General features: G+C 43.1%; 1 pseudogene; it reads left to right on the top strand.

Moving 5' to 3' along the window:
- Positions 1 to 333: 333 nt before the first annotated feature.
- The window catches only part of LOC103303885 (eukaryotic initiation factor 4A-I-like), a 38834-nt pseudogene continuing 28434 nt past the window's right edge, over positions 334 to 10733 (top strand).

Here is a 10733-nt window from a genome sequence, read left to right as displayed (position 1 = left end):
TTATATCATTGTCCCACTTACTGTAAATGTTTTAGCGTTGTTTCAGCTATGCCTTGAGGTAGTCAAGGAAGAGCCTTCACAGCCACTTTGGTGGCAACAATGGCAACCATTGAGAGATTCTTAAAGGAGAAAAAATCCTGTGAAATTAATTGCTTGATTGATTTTATGAAGGAAGACATCATTTCCTTCAAATGATGGTGAGTAGTGCAGTGGTAGTACTGCAGTGATGATGTGATTAGGATGTTAGTGGGGACAGATAACAGTGGTGGTGATGGTGAGTGCAGTGTCCAGGAAGGACATGATGGTGGCGGTATTGACAAGAGAATGGCAGCTATGGTGGTGGCGGTGGTGACAATGTTGTTGATGGTGATGATTATGATGATGGTGGTGATGGTGAGTGTGGTGTTGATGATGGAGATGGTGGAGGTGGCACTGACAGTGAGGTCCAGTGATGAGGTATGATGATGGTGGCGAGAGGCAGCATGAGTGATAGAAGGGGGCAGTGGTGGTAGATCAATGGTGGTAAAAGCAGTGTTGGTGGTGAGGTGAGCCCAATGGTGGTGGTGGTGGTGCTGCTGAAGGCAGTGGTGATGGAGTATCGGAGAAGTTCCTGATGGTAGTGTTCGGCACTGTCGATATATGAAGGTGAAATGGTGTAAGTGATGAAGAATATCATACAAGCTCAGCCAGTGTGGCTCAGTGGTTGTGTCGGCCCATGAACCAAGAAGTCATAGTTCGATTCCTGGTTGGAGCATATGCCCAGGTTGTGGGCTCAATCCCCAGTGGGGGCCACGTAGGGGGCAGCCTAATGATATTTCTCTCTCATCAATGTTTTTATCTATCCCTCTCCCTTCCTCTCTCTAAAATCAATACAAATATATTTAAAAAAAGAATATCATACAAAATTAAATAGATATTAAGGGAAGAGTTTGTCTTAGGTGTGGGAAGCAAAATGAATAAAGGAAGCAGCAGGACTCTAGAACAACAAGGAGATCCATTTGCCAGAGGAGATGATCAGAAAGAGAAATTTAGAGGCAATGGGTACTGGGAAGGGTCTTGAAAGTCGCAAGAGGAATTTGGACTCCAGCGGGAAGCATAGAGAGACTTTTTGGTTCTTGGGAGGAAAATGGGCTGGAGCTGAGTTGCCTGCAAGACAGAGCCAGGAAGAACAGAGCTGAGCTGTCGTGCCCCATTGCTGGCCTCTCCAGTGTGAGTGACCATCCACATCCTGCTGGCAGCATGGAGGAAGAAGGTGTGAAGGATGGCGCATGATCCAACCTTAGCACCTCTGGGCATGGGGAGGGCCCCTGAACCCTCTAGCAATCCCTGCTCTTACCTTTGCTTGAGAGGAAGAAGGATCTAGAATACTGGTCCACAACTCTGGCTCCCTCTCTTTCCCCCAAGTCTGCTAGATGAGCATTTACTCAGTGCCATTGCTTGGAAGGAGCTCTCTTCCACTTGTCCAGGTGTCTCATGAAGCCTGCTCATGTGTGCACAAAACTACAGGTTTCTCTCGTCCTAGGCAAGGGCACCTGAAAAATTTCAGGGGGGCACACAGCTTGTGTCTGAGCAGCCAGCAGCTGGGCGTCCATGCCTGAGGATGGAGCTAGGTCTCTCCCCTCAGACTGCCCCCAGTCCTCCTCACTCCTACACAGAAGCCTCTTAATTTGGGAGAGAGAAACACTTTTCCCCCTCCCATTTTAATTATACTGATTATCTCACAAGGTTTTCATGGTGACAAGACCAAAATGGGATGGGAGGAGACTTGGTAAACTAAACCAAATAAACCCCCTTCCCCCCAAAGTCGTGTCCTCAACTCTGGGTTTGGGGAGGGGGTTCTAGATAAACAATGAACATGCATGTCATGCCATACTCACACCATGGAAAATGGGAGAGAAATCCTCAAGTAAGGGTGGGGCTGGGGCACAAAGGCAGAGCCCACAAAAGAAATCAGCTCTCCTTTCCTTCCTGTGCCCCACCCCTGTCCTGCCTGAAAAGTTCCCTCTGACAAGGAGAACTGATGGTCACAGAGCACCACAGGAGGGCAGTTCTGATCCCAAGAGTAGGAAGCATTGATGGGGGTAATTCTAGGCTCCAAAGCTGGTGGGAAACAGAGCAGAGGGGTGGGTTTGCAAGATTAACTTTTGGTGAAGAATCGGGGCTTGCCATCTAAAGCCTGGTTTTCTAAGGAGCATCCAGAGGCCAGCACTTCAGAACAAAGGCTGTGGAGTCCAAGCGACCAGGGTTTGAAGCCCAGTGTAAATAACACCTATGCCCTCTGCTGTGGGTTTCCTGGGACATCACAGCTAAGGCGCCTAGCAGGGGCCAGGAGCGGTTTGTTTCCTCTGTTCTGCCCTCCCCTCCTCTCCACTACTAATCTGACGGGGCTTGAAGCCCCACAATGCCCCTCATTAATTTCCTGCTTTCAGGCACTAAATGGTTTGATCCTCACATAATTCAGTGATTAAATGCCCTATACATTGTCTTGGTGCCTGAAATTCCACCACAGAAGCTCCACTTTGCACCAAACCTCTCTCTATATGGCCACCTCTTACCTGGATGGGGACCACCCCGTCCCCTGGGCAGGAGCTGTAGTGCAGGGGTTGGGGCAGTGAATGTTTGTGTTTGTTTTGTTAATCCTCACACAAGGACATTTTTTTCATTGATTTTTAGAGAGTGGAAGAGAGGGAGAGGATTGAACCTGCAACCCAGGTATGTGCCCTTCACGGGGAATCAAACCCGAGACCCTTCAGTGGGTGATCCGATGCTCTAACCACTAAGCAAAACTGGCCAGGGCAGGGGCAGTGAACTTTTTATGTGCAGATGGAGCCTGTGAGTGAGGACAAAAGGGAAAGCGGGTGGGTACAAGAGTTTGTTATTCTGAAATCATGAGCTGTCCTGTCTTCAGCGGGGGGGTTTCTCTGAGGGTGAGCTATGGAAAACCCAGACATAGCCCAGCATCCAGAGGATCCAGGCATGCATGTCATGCCATACTCACACCATGGAAAATGGGAGAGAAACCCTCAAGCTTTGTTTTTCTGAGAGTGGGCCGCCGGAGGGCCTCGGCTAGTGCTGGTGCAACTGCAGCCCTGCTGGAGTCTCCGGGGGCCGCAGGCCGCAGTAGCTAGACAGCGCCCAGTTGCCAGGAGTCTGGAGGCAGAGCCCCTGGCATCAGAGTGAAGTTTGCAGGTTGGCTGGGTGTGCTTCTGCCGTGGATGTGTTCTCTCAGGAAGTCTGCTTTAATGCATCCAGAGGAATAATTTGTAATCAGCCTGTCAAATGTTCCGCAGCCCTCTTTTAGCTGGAATCTCACTTTCTGGCAGTCTGGGCCCTGTAGTGAATGAAGGGTCTTCATCAGGGTCTGCAGTCCTCCTACCCCGTATCCAGCGCAGCCGGGAGCTACGGGGGTGGGTTCTTCTCCTCAGGAGTCCATGCTCACTGAACCGGTCTCACTGTCCTGGACTGCTGTCTGCCAGGGCTCCTGGGAACCAGGCCCAAAGGGCTGGGTTTTCTCCTAACAGGGGAGTTCCCAGACCAAGCCTGTCGCCAGCCTGGTCCAAGACAGTCTCTCTTCTCCATTCCCTCTGCGATCCCCCCTTGCCACCCCACTTTCTGATTCTCCCTCCCCAGGGCTGGTGCTTGGAGCTTATTTTTTAACTTCATCAGTCCGTTTGCTCAGGGCATGGGGCGTCACTGAAGAAACCACACTGGGGACTTCTTTATTTTGTGTTTTCTGACTAGAATATACCGCTAGTGTATTATTTTGATACTGGCCATCTTACTGACCTCTCTCATATTCTCTTATTAGTTTTTCAGTTGATTCTCTTGAGTTTTCTGGATAAGCAATCATATCATGAACAAATAATGATAGCAATTTCTCCTTCTTCCTGAACATTTTGCTTCTTTTAAAAATTTTTATTTTATTGCTTAAAGTATTACAAAGAGTAGTACATATGTCTCCTTTTTCTCCCCATTGACCTTCCCCCGGTCTCCCCTACCCCCCAGTATCTTTCGTCCATTGGTTATGCTTATATGCATGCATACAAGTCCTGCGGTTGATCTCTTACCTCCCCTGCCAACCCTCCCCAGCCTTCCTGCTGTAGTTTGACAGTCTGTTCGATGCTGCTCTGCCTCTGTATCTATTTTCTTTCATTGACTGGCTTATTTGACTTAGTATAATGTCAAATATTATACTAATATAATATTAGTTCCATCCATGCTGTTGCAAATGGTAAGAGTTCCTTCTTTTTTATAGCAGCGTAGTATTCCATTGTGTAGATGTACCATAGTTTTCGAATCCATTCATCTGCTGATGGGCATTTAGGCTGTTTCCAAATCTTAGCTATAGTAAATTGTGCTGCTATGAACATAGGGTTGCATATATCCTTTCTGATTAGTGTTTCTGTTTTCTTGGGATATATTCCTAGAAGTCAGATTACTGGGTCAAATGGGAGTTCCATTTTTAATTTTTTGAGGAAACTCCATACTGTTCTCCACAGTAGCTGCACCAGTCTGCATTCCCACCAGCAGTGCACGAGGGTTCCTTTTTCTCCACATCCTCACCAACACTTGTCGCTTGTTGATTTGTTGGTGATAGCCATTCTGACAGGTGTGAGATGGTACTTCATTGTTGTTTTGATTTGCATCTCTTGGATGATTAGTGACTTTGAGCATGTTTTCATATGTCTCTTGGCTTTCTGAATGTCCTCTTTTGAAAAGTGTCTATTTAGGTTCATTGCCCATTTTTTGATTGGATTGTTTATCTTCCTTTTGTTAAGTTGTATGAGTTCCCTGTAAATGTTGGAGATTAAACCCTTATTGGAGATAACATTAGCAAATATGTTCTCCCATGCAGTGGGCTTTTTTGTTGTTTTGTTGATGGTTTATTTTCCTGTGCAGAAGCTTTTTATTTTGATGTAGTCCCATTTGTTTATTTTCTCTTTAGTTTCCATTGCCCTAGGAGCTGTATCAGTAAAGATATTGCTACGACAAATGGCTGCTATTTTGCTGCCTATGGCTTCTTCTAAGATTTGTATCATTTCCCATCTTACATTTAAGTCCTTTATCCATTTTGAGTTTATTTTTGTGTATGGTGTAAGTTCGTGGTCTAGTTTCATTTTTTTTCTAAGTATCTGTCCAGTTTTCCCAACACCATGTATTGAAGATAACTGTCTTGTCTCCATTGTATGCTCTTGCCTCCTTTGTCAAATATTAAATGAGCATACTGGCTTATGTCAATTTCTAGGTTCTCTGTTCTGTTCCACTGGTCTATATGTCTGTTCTGGTGCTAGTACCAGGCAGTTTTGAGAACAGTCGCTTTGTAGTATAGCTTGATATTTGGTATTGTGATCCCTCCTATGTTGTTCTTCTTTCTCAAGATTGCTGCAGTTATTCAGCGTCTTTTTTTATTCTAGATGAATTTTTGGAGAGTTTGTTCTAGGTCTTTGAAGTATGCCATTGGTATTTTAATGGGGATTGCATTAAATTTATAGATTGCTTTGGGTAGTATGGACATTTAGATGATGTTGATTCTACCAATCCATGAACATGGTATATTCTTCCATTTGCTCATGTCTTCCTCTATCTCTTTTTTCAATGTCCTGTAGTTTTCAGAGTACAGGTCTTTTATGTCCTTAGTTAAGTTTATTCCTAGGTATCTTAATTTTTTTGGTGCAATGGTAAAAGGGATTGCTTTTTTCGCTTCTCTTTCTGTGAGTTCATTATTAGTGTATAAAAAGGCCATTGATTTCTGGGTGTTAATTTTGTATCCTGCTACTTTGTCAAATTCACTTATTAGGTCCAGTATTTTTTTAGTGGAGTTTTTGGAGTTTTCTATGTATAGTATCCTGTCATCTGCAAATATGGACAGTTTTACTTCTTCTTTTCCAATTTGGATGCCTTTCATTTCTTCTTGTCTGATTGCTATTGCTAGCACTTCCAGTACTATGTCGAACAGGAGTGGTGAATGTGGGCATCCCTGTCTTGTTCCCGTTCTTAGGGGAAATGAGTTTAGTTTTTGCCCATTGAGTATGATGTTGGCTGTAGGTTTGTCATATAAGGCTTTTATTATGTTGAGGCATAATCCCTCTATTCCCACTTTGCTGAGAGGTTTTTATCAAGAAAGGGTGTTGAATTTTGTCAAATGCTTTTTCTGCATCAATTGATATGATTATGTGATTTTTGTCTCTCAAATTGTTTATTTGTTGTCACATTTATTGATTTGCGGATATTGTACCATCCTTGCATCCCCGGGATAAATCCCACTTGGTCATGATGTATGATCTTTCTAATGTAATGCTGAATGTGATTTGCTAGAATTTTGTTGAGGATTTTAGCATCTATGTTCATCAAGGACATTGGCCTGTCTCTTTTTTGGTGGTGTCTTTATCTGGTTTTGGGATTAGGATAATGCTGGCTTCATAGAAAGAGCTTGGAAGTGTGCCTTCCTCTTGAATTTTTTGGAATAGTCTGAGGAGGATAGGTTTTAGTTCTTCTTTGAATGCTTGGTAGAACTCCCCTGTAAAGCCATTCAAACCAGGGCTTTAGTTTGCTAGAAGATTTTTTATCGCTTCTTCAATTTCTTCGGTAGTTATTGGCCTAGTCAGGTTTTTTGATTCTTCTTGATTGAGTTTTGGGAGCTTGTATTTTTCTAAGAATATGTCCATTTCATCTAGGTTGTCCATTTTGTTGGAATAGAGTTGTTTATAGCATTTTTTTCATAGTCGTTTGTATTTCTGTGGGATCAGTTGTTACTTCATCTCTTTCATTTCTGATTATTTTTTATTTGGGTCCTCTCTCTTTGCTTCTTGGTGAGTCTGGCTAGAGGTTAATCAATCTTGTTTATCCTTTCAAAGAACTAGCTCTTGGTTTTGTTGATCTTTTGTGTTATTTATTTATTTATTTATTTATTTATTTATTTATTTATTTATTTTTGTCTCTAAGTCATTTATCTCTGCTCTGATCTTTATTATTTCCTTCCTTCTGCTTATGCTGGGCTTTTCTTGTTGCTCTCTTTCTAACTCTTTGAGTTGTAGGGTTAGATAATTTATTACCATTTTTTCTTGTTTTTGAGATAGACCTGCAGAGGTATGAACTTCCCTCTCAAGCCTGCCTTCACTGTGTCCCATAGATTTGGATTGTTGTGCTTTCATTTTCTTTTGTGGCCAGGATGCTTTTATTTCTTCTTTGATCTCTTTGGTAACCCAATCATTGTTTAATAGCATGCTATTTAGCCTCCAGGTGTTTGCTTTTTTTATTGTAGTTTATTTCTACTTGTATGCCATTGTGATCTGAGAAGATCCTTGATATGATTTCTATCTTCTTGAATTTGAAGAGACTTTGCCTGTGCCCCAATATGTGGTGTATCTTTGAAAATGACCCATGTGCACTTGAGAAGAATGTATATTCTGTGGCTTTGGGGTGAAATGTTCTGAAGATGTCAATTAATTCCATATTATCTAGTGAGTCATTTAGGATTGTTGTTTCTTTGCTGATTTTTTGCTTAGAAGATTTGTCCAGTGGTGTTAGTGGGGTATTAAAGTCCCCTACTATGACTATATTGCTGTCAATCTCTCCCTTGATATCCTCCAGAAGTTTTTTTTTATCTATTTGGATGCTCCTGTATTGGGTGCATATATGTTTACCAGAGGTATATCTTCTTGTTGAATTGCTCCCTTTAGTATTATGAAGTGGCCTTCCTTATCTGTTTTTATGGCCTTCACTTTGAGGTCTAATTTGTCAGACATAAGTATTGCTACCCCAGATTTTTTTTTTTTCATTTCCATTCACCTGAAAAACCTTTTTCCATCCCTTCACCATCAGTCTGTATAGTCCTTTGTTTAAGGTGGGTTTTCTGTAGACAGCAGATATATGGGTCTTGTTTTCTTATCCACTCAGCTACCCTATATCTTTTGATTAGGGCATTTAATTCATTCACATTTAAAGTTATTAATGATAGGTAGTTGTTTGTCGCCATTTTTATTCTTTTTTTAAGTAAATATTTATTGTTCAGATTATTACAGTGTGTTCTTCTCCCCCCCCGCTCTCCAGCCCCCCTCGGAGCTCCCCTCCACTCAGTTCCCACTCCACCCCCTGCACTTACCCCCTCCCACTGTCCTCGTCCATAGGTGTACGATTTTTGTCCAGTCTCTTCCCACACACCTCACACCCCTTCCCCCCCGAGAATTGTCAGTCTACTCCCTTTCTATGCCTCTGATTCTATTCTATTCACCAGTTTATTCTGTTCATCAGATTTTTTATTCACTTGATTTTTAGATTCACTTGTTGATAGATATGTATTTGTTGTCACTTTTTTGTTCATAATTTTTATCTTTACCTTTTTCTTCTTCTTCCTCTTCTTAAAGAATACCCTTCAGCATTACATATAATACTGGTTTGGTGGTGATGAACTCCTTTAGCTTTTTCTTATCTGTGAAGCTCTTTACCTGACCTTCAGTTCTAAATGTCAGCTTTGCTGGGTAGAGTAATCTTAGTTGTAGGTTCTTGCTATTCATCACTTTGAATATTTCTTGCCACTCCCTCTGGCCTGCATAGTTTCTGTTGGGAAATTAGCTGACAGTCATATGGGTACTCCTTTGTAGGTAACTAGCTGTTTTTCTCTTGCTGCTTTTAATATTCTCTCTTTGTCTTTTGCCCTTGGCATTTTAATTATGATGTGTCTTGGTGTGGTCCTCTTTGGATTCCTTTTGTTTGGGGTTCTCTGAGCTTCCTGGACTTGCAAGTCTATTTCTTTCACCAGGTAGGGAAGCTTTTGTCATTATTTCTTCAAATAGGTTTTCAATATCTTGCTCTCTCTATTCTTCTGGCACCCCTATAATTTGGATGTTGGTACACTTGAAGTTGTCCCAGAGGCTCCTTGCACTATCTTCATATTTTTGGATTCTTTTTTCCTTTTGCTTTTCCAGTTGGGTGTTTTTTTGCTTCTTTGTACTTCAAATCTTTGACTTGATTCTTGCAATTCTCTAGTCTGCTGTTGGATCTCTGTATATTATTCTTTATTTCAGTCAGTGTATGCTTAATTTCTAATTGGTCCTTTTTCATATCCTTGAGGGTCTCACTATATTTCTCAGAGGTTTCTAGAAGATTCTTGAGTAACCTTATAACCATGGTTTTGAACTCTATATCCAGTAGTTTGCTTTCCTCCATTTCTTTCATTTGTGACCTGTTTGTTATCTCTGCATTTTGGCTGCTTCCCTGTGTTGATAGAGTGGCTTTGTGTGCTAGGTGTCCTATAGGGCCCAGTGGCTCAGCCTCCCTAATTACCTGAGGTGGACACTCTTGGTGCACCCCTTTGTGGACTGTGTGCACAGTCTTGTTGTAGTTAAGCCTTGATTGCTGTTGGTATCACTGTGAGGAATTGACCTCCAGGCCAATTGGCTATGAGGACCGCTTGTGTCTACAATGGGAGAACTTCTGTGCTGGAGACACCCTTATGGGACAGGACTTGCTTCAGTGGGGCTTTGGCACTCACTGAGTCTGCCCCCTGAGTGTGTCTCTTATGGATGTGAAGAGTTGTAATCTGGATGGTCTCTCTCTGAGCACTGGGTACACTGGCTCTTGGATCTCCAAGGAGGTGCAAAGTCAGCCACTGGCTGAGGCCACCCAGCAGGAGCTACAGAGAGATCTGCAGATTCCTCCTCTTTGTTTGGGGTTTGGAGGTACCCAGATGAGGCCCAGCTGTGAAGCAATGCAGGCTGCTGCTGTCCAGCCTTGGGCCTTCTTTTGGAAGCTCTGGGGCTCTCTGACCCAGCTGCAGTTTGACAGGTTTTTAGGTGGAGAAAGGCTAGGCCATTCTTATGCAAAAGCCTCTGTGCACAGCTTGGGTGAGGTTGTAAATTGGGTGGGGTGGGTTCTCAGGGAATCACCAGGGTGGAGCAAATAGCAATGGCTGCTTGTCAGACCTGCCCTGAAGAAGCCCCCAGGTCTCTGTGACCCACGGCACCATGCTGGAACAATGATCGCTACAAGCACCTCTGAGAGTAAGCTGCCCTCGCATTCCGGCCTGATGCCAGACAGTCCAGTTTCTCGCCATATGAGTCTGGGTCCCCAGAGTCTCATCCAGAACTGGAGTTCAGAGCAGTTGGGAGCTTGTATCTCCCTCCCGATTGAAAAAGACAATAGCGTACCCAGTTACCAGCCCCTTTCGAGTGCACCTCTGTACTTCCGCACTTCACTTCCACATCTCAGCAACTCCTACCGGACTCAATGCGCTTTTCTCTTTCCTTCTAGTTGTAGAATTTCCACTCAACCAGCCTTCCCGTAGTTTTGGATAATATTTGTTTTATCTTTTAGATGTAGTTTTAATGTGGTTGTGCGCGGCAGCAAGTTCAGATGTTTACCTATGCCACCATCTTGGTTGTCCCCCGCCATTTCTATTCTTTATGTCTGTGTTCCTTCTTCCCTTTCTATTTCTTCTTTTTATAGCAGACCCTTTAGCATTTCTTGCATTGCTTGTTTGGTGGTAATAAACTCCCTTAGTCCTTTTTTGTCTGTGAATCTCCTGATTTCACCCCCTATTTTGATTGATAGCCTTGCTGGGTACACTATTCTTGGATTCAGACCCTTGCTTTGCATGACTTTTATATTCCATTCCATTCCCTTCTGGCCTGATATGTTTCTGTTGAGAAATCAGTCAATAGTCTGATGGGAGATCCTTTGTAGGTAACTTTCTGTCTCTCTCTCTCTCTGGCAGCCTTTAAGAATCTTACTTTGTT

This window comes from Eptesicus fuscus, chromosome 5 (genome assembly GCF_027574615.1).
Source record: "Eptesicus fuscus isolate TK198812 chromosome 5, DD_ASM_mEF_20220401, whole genome shotgun sequence".
NCBI lineage: Eukaryota > Metazoa > Chordata > Mammalia > Chiroptera > Vespertilionidae > Eptesicus > Eptesicus fuscus.
The sequence above is the reverse complement of the archived record's forward strand: the minus strand, read 5'-3'. Positions and strand labels throughout refer to the sequence as shown.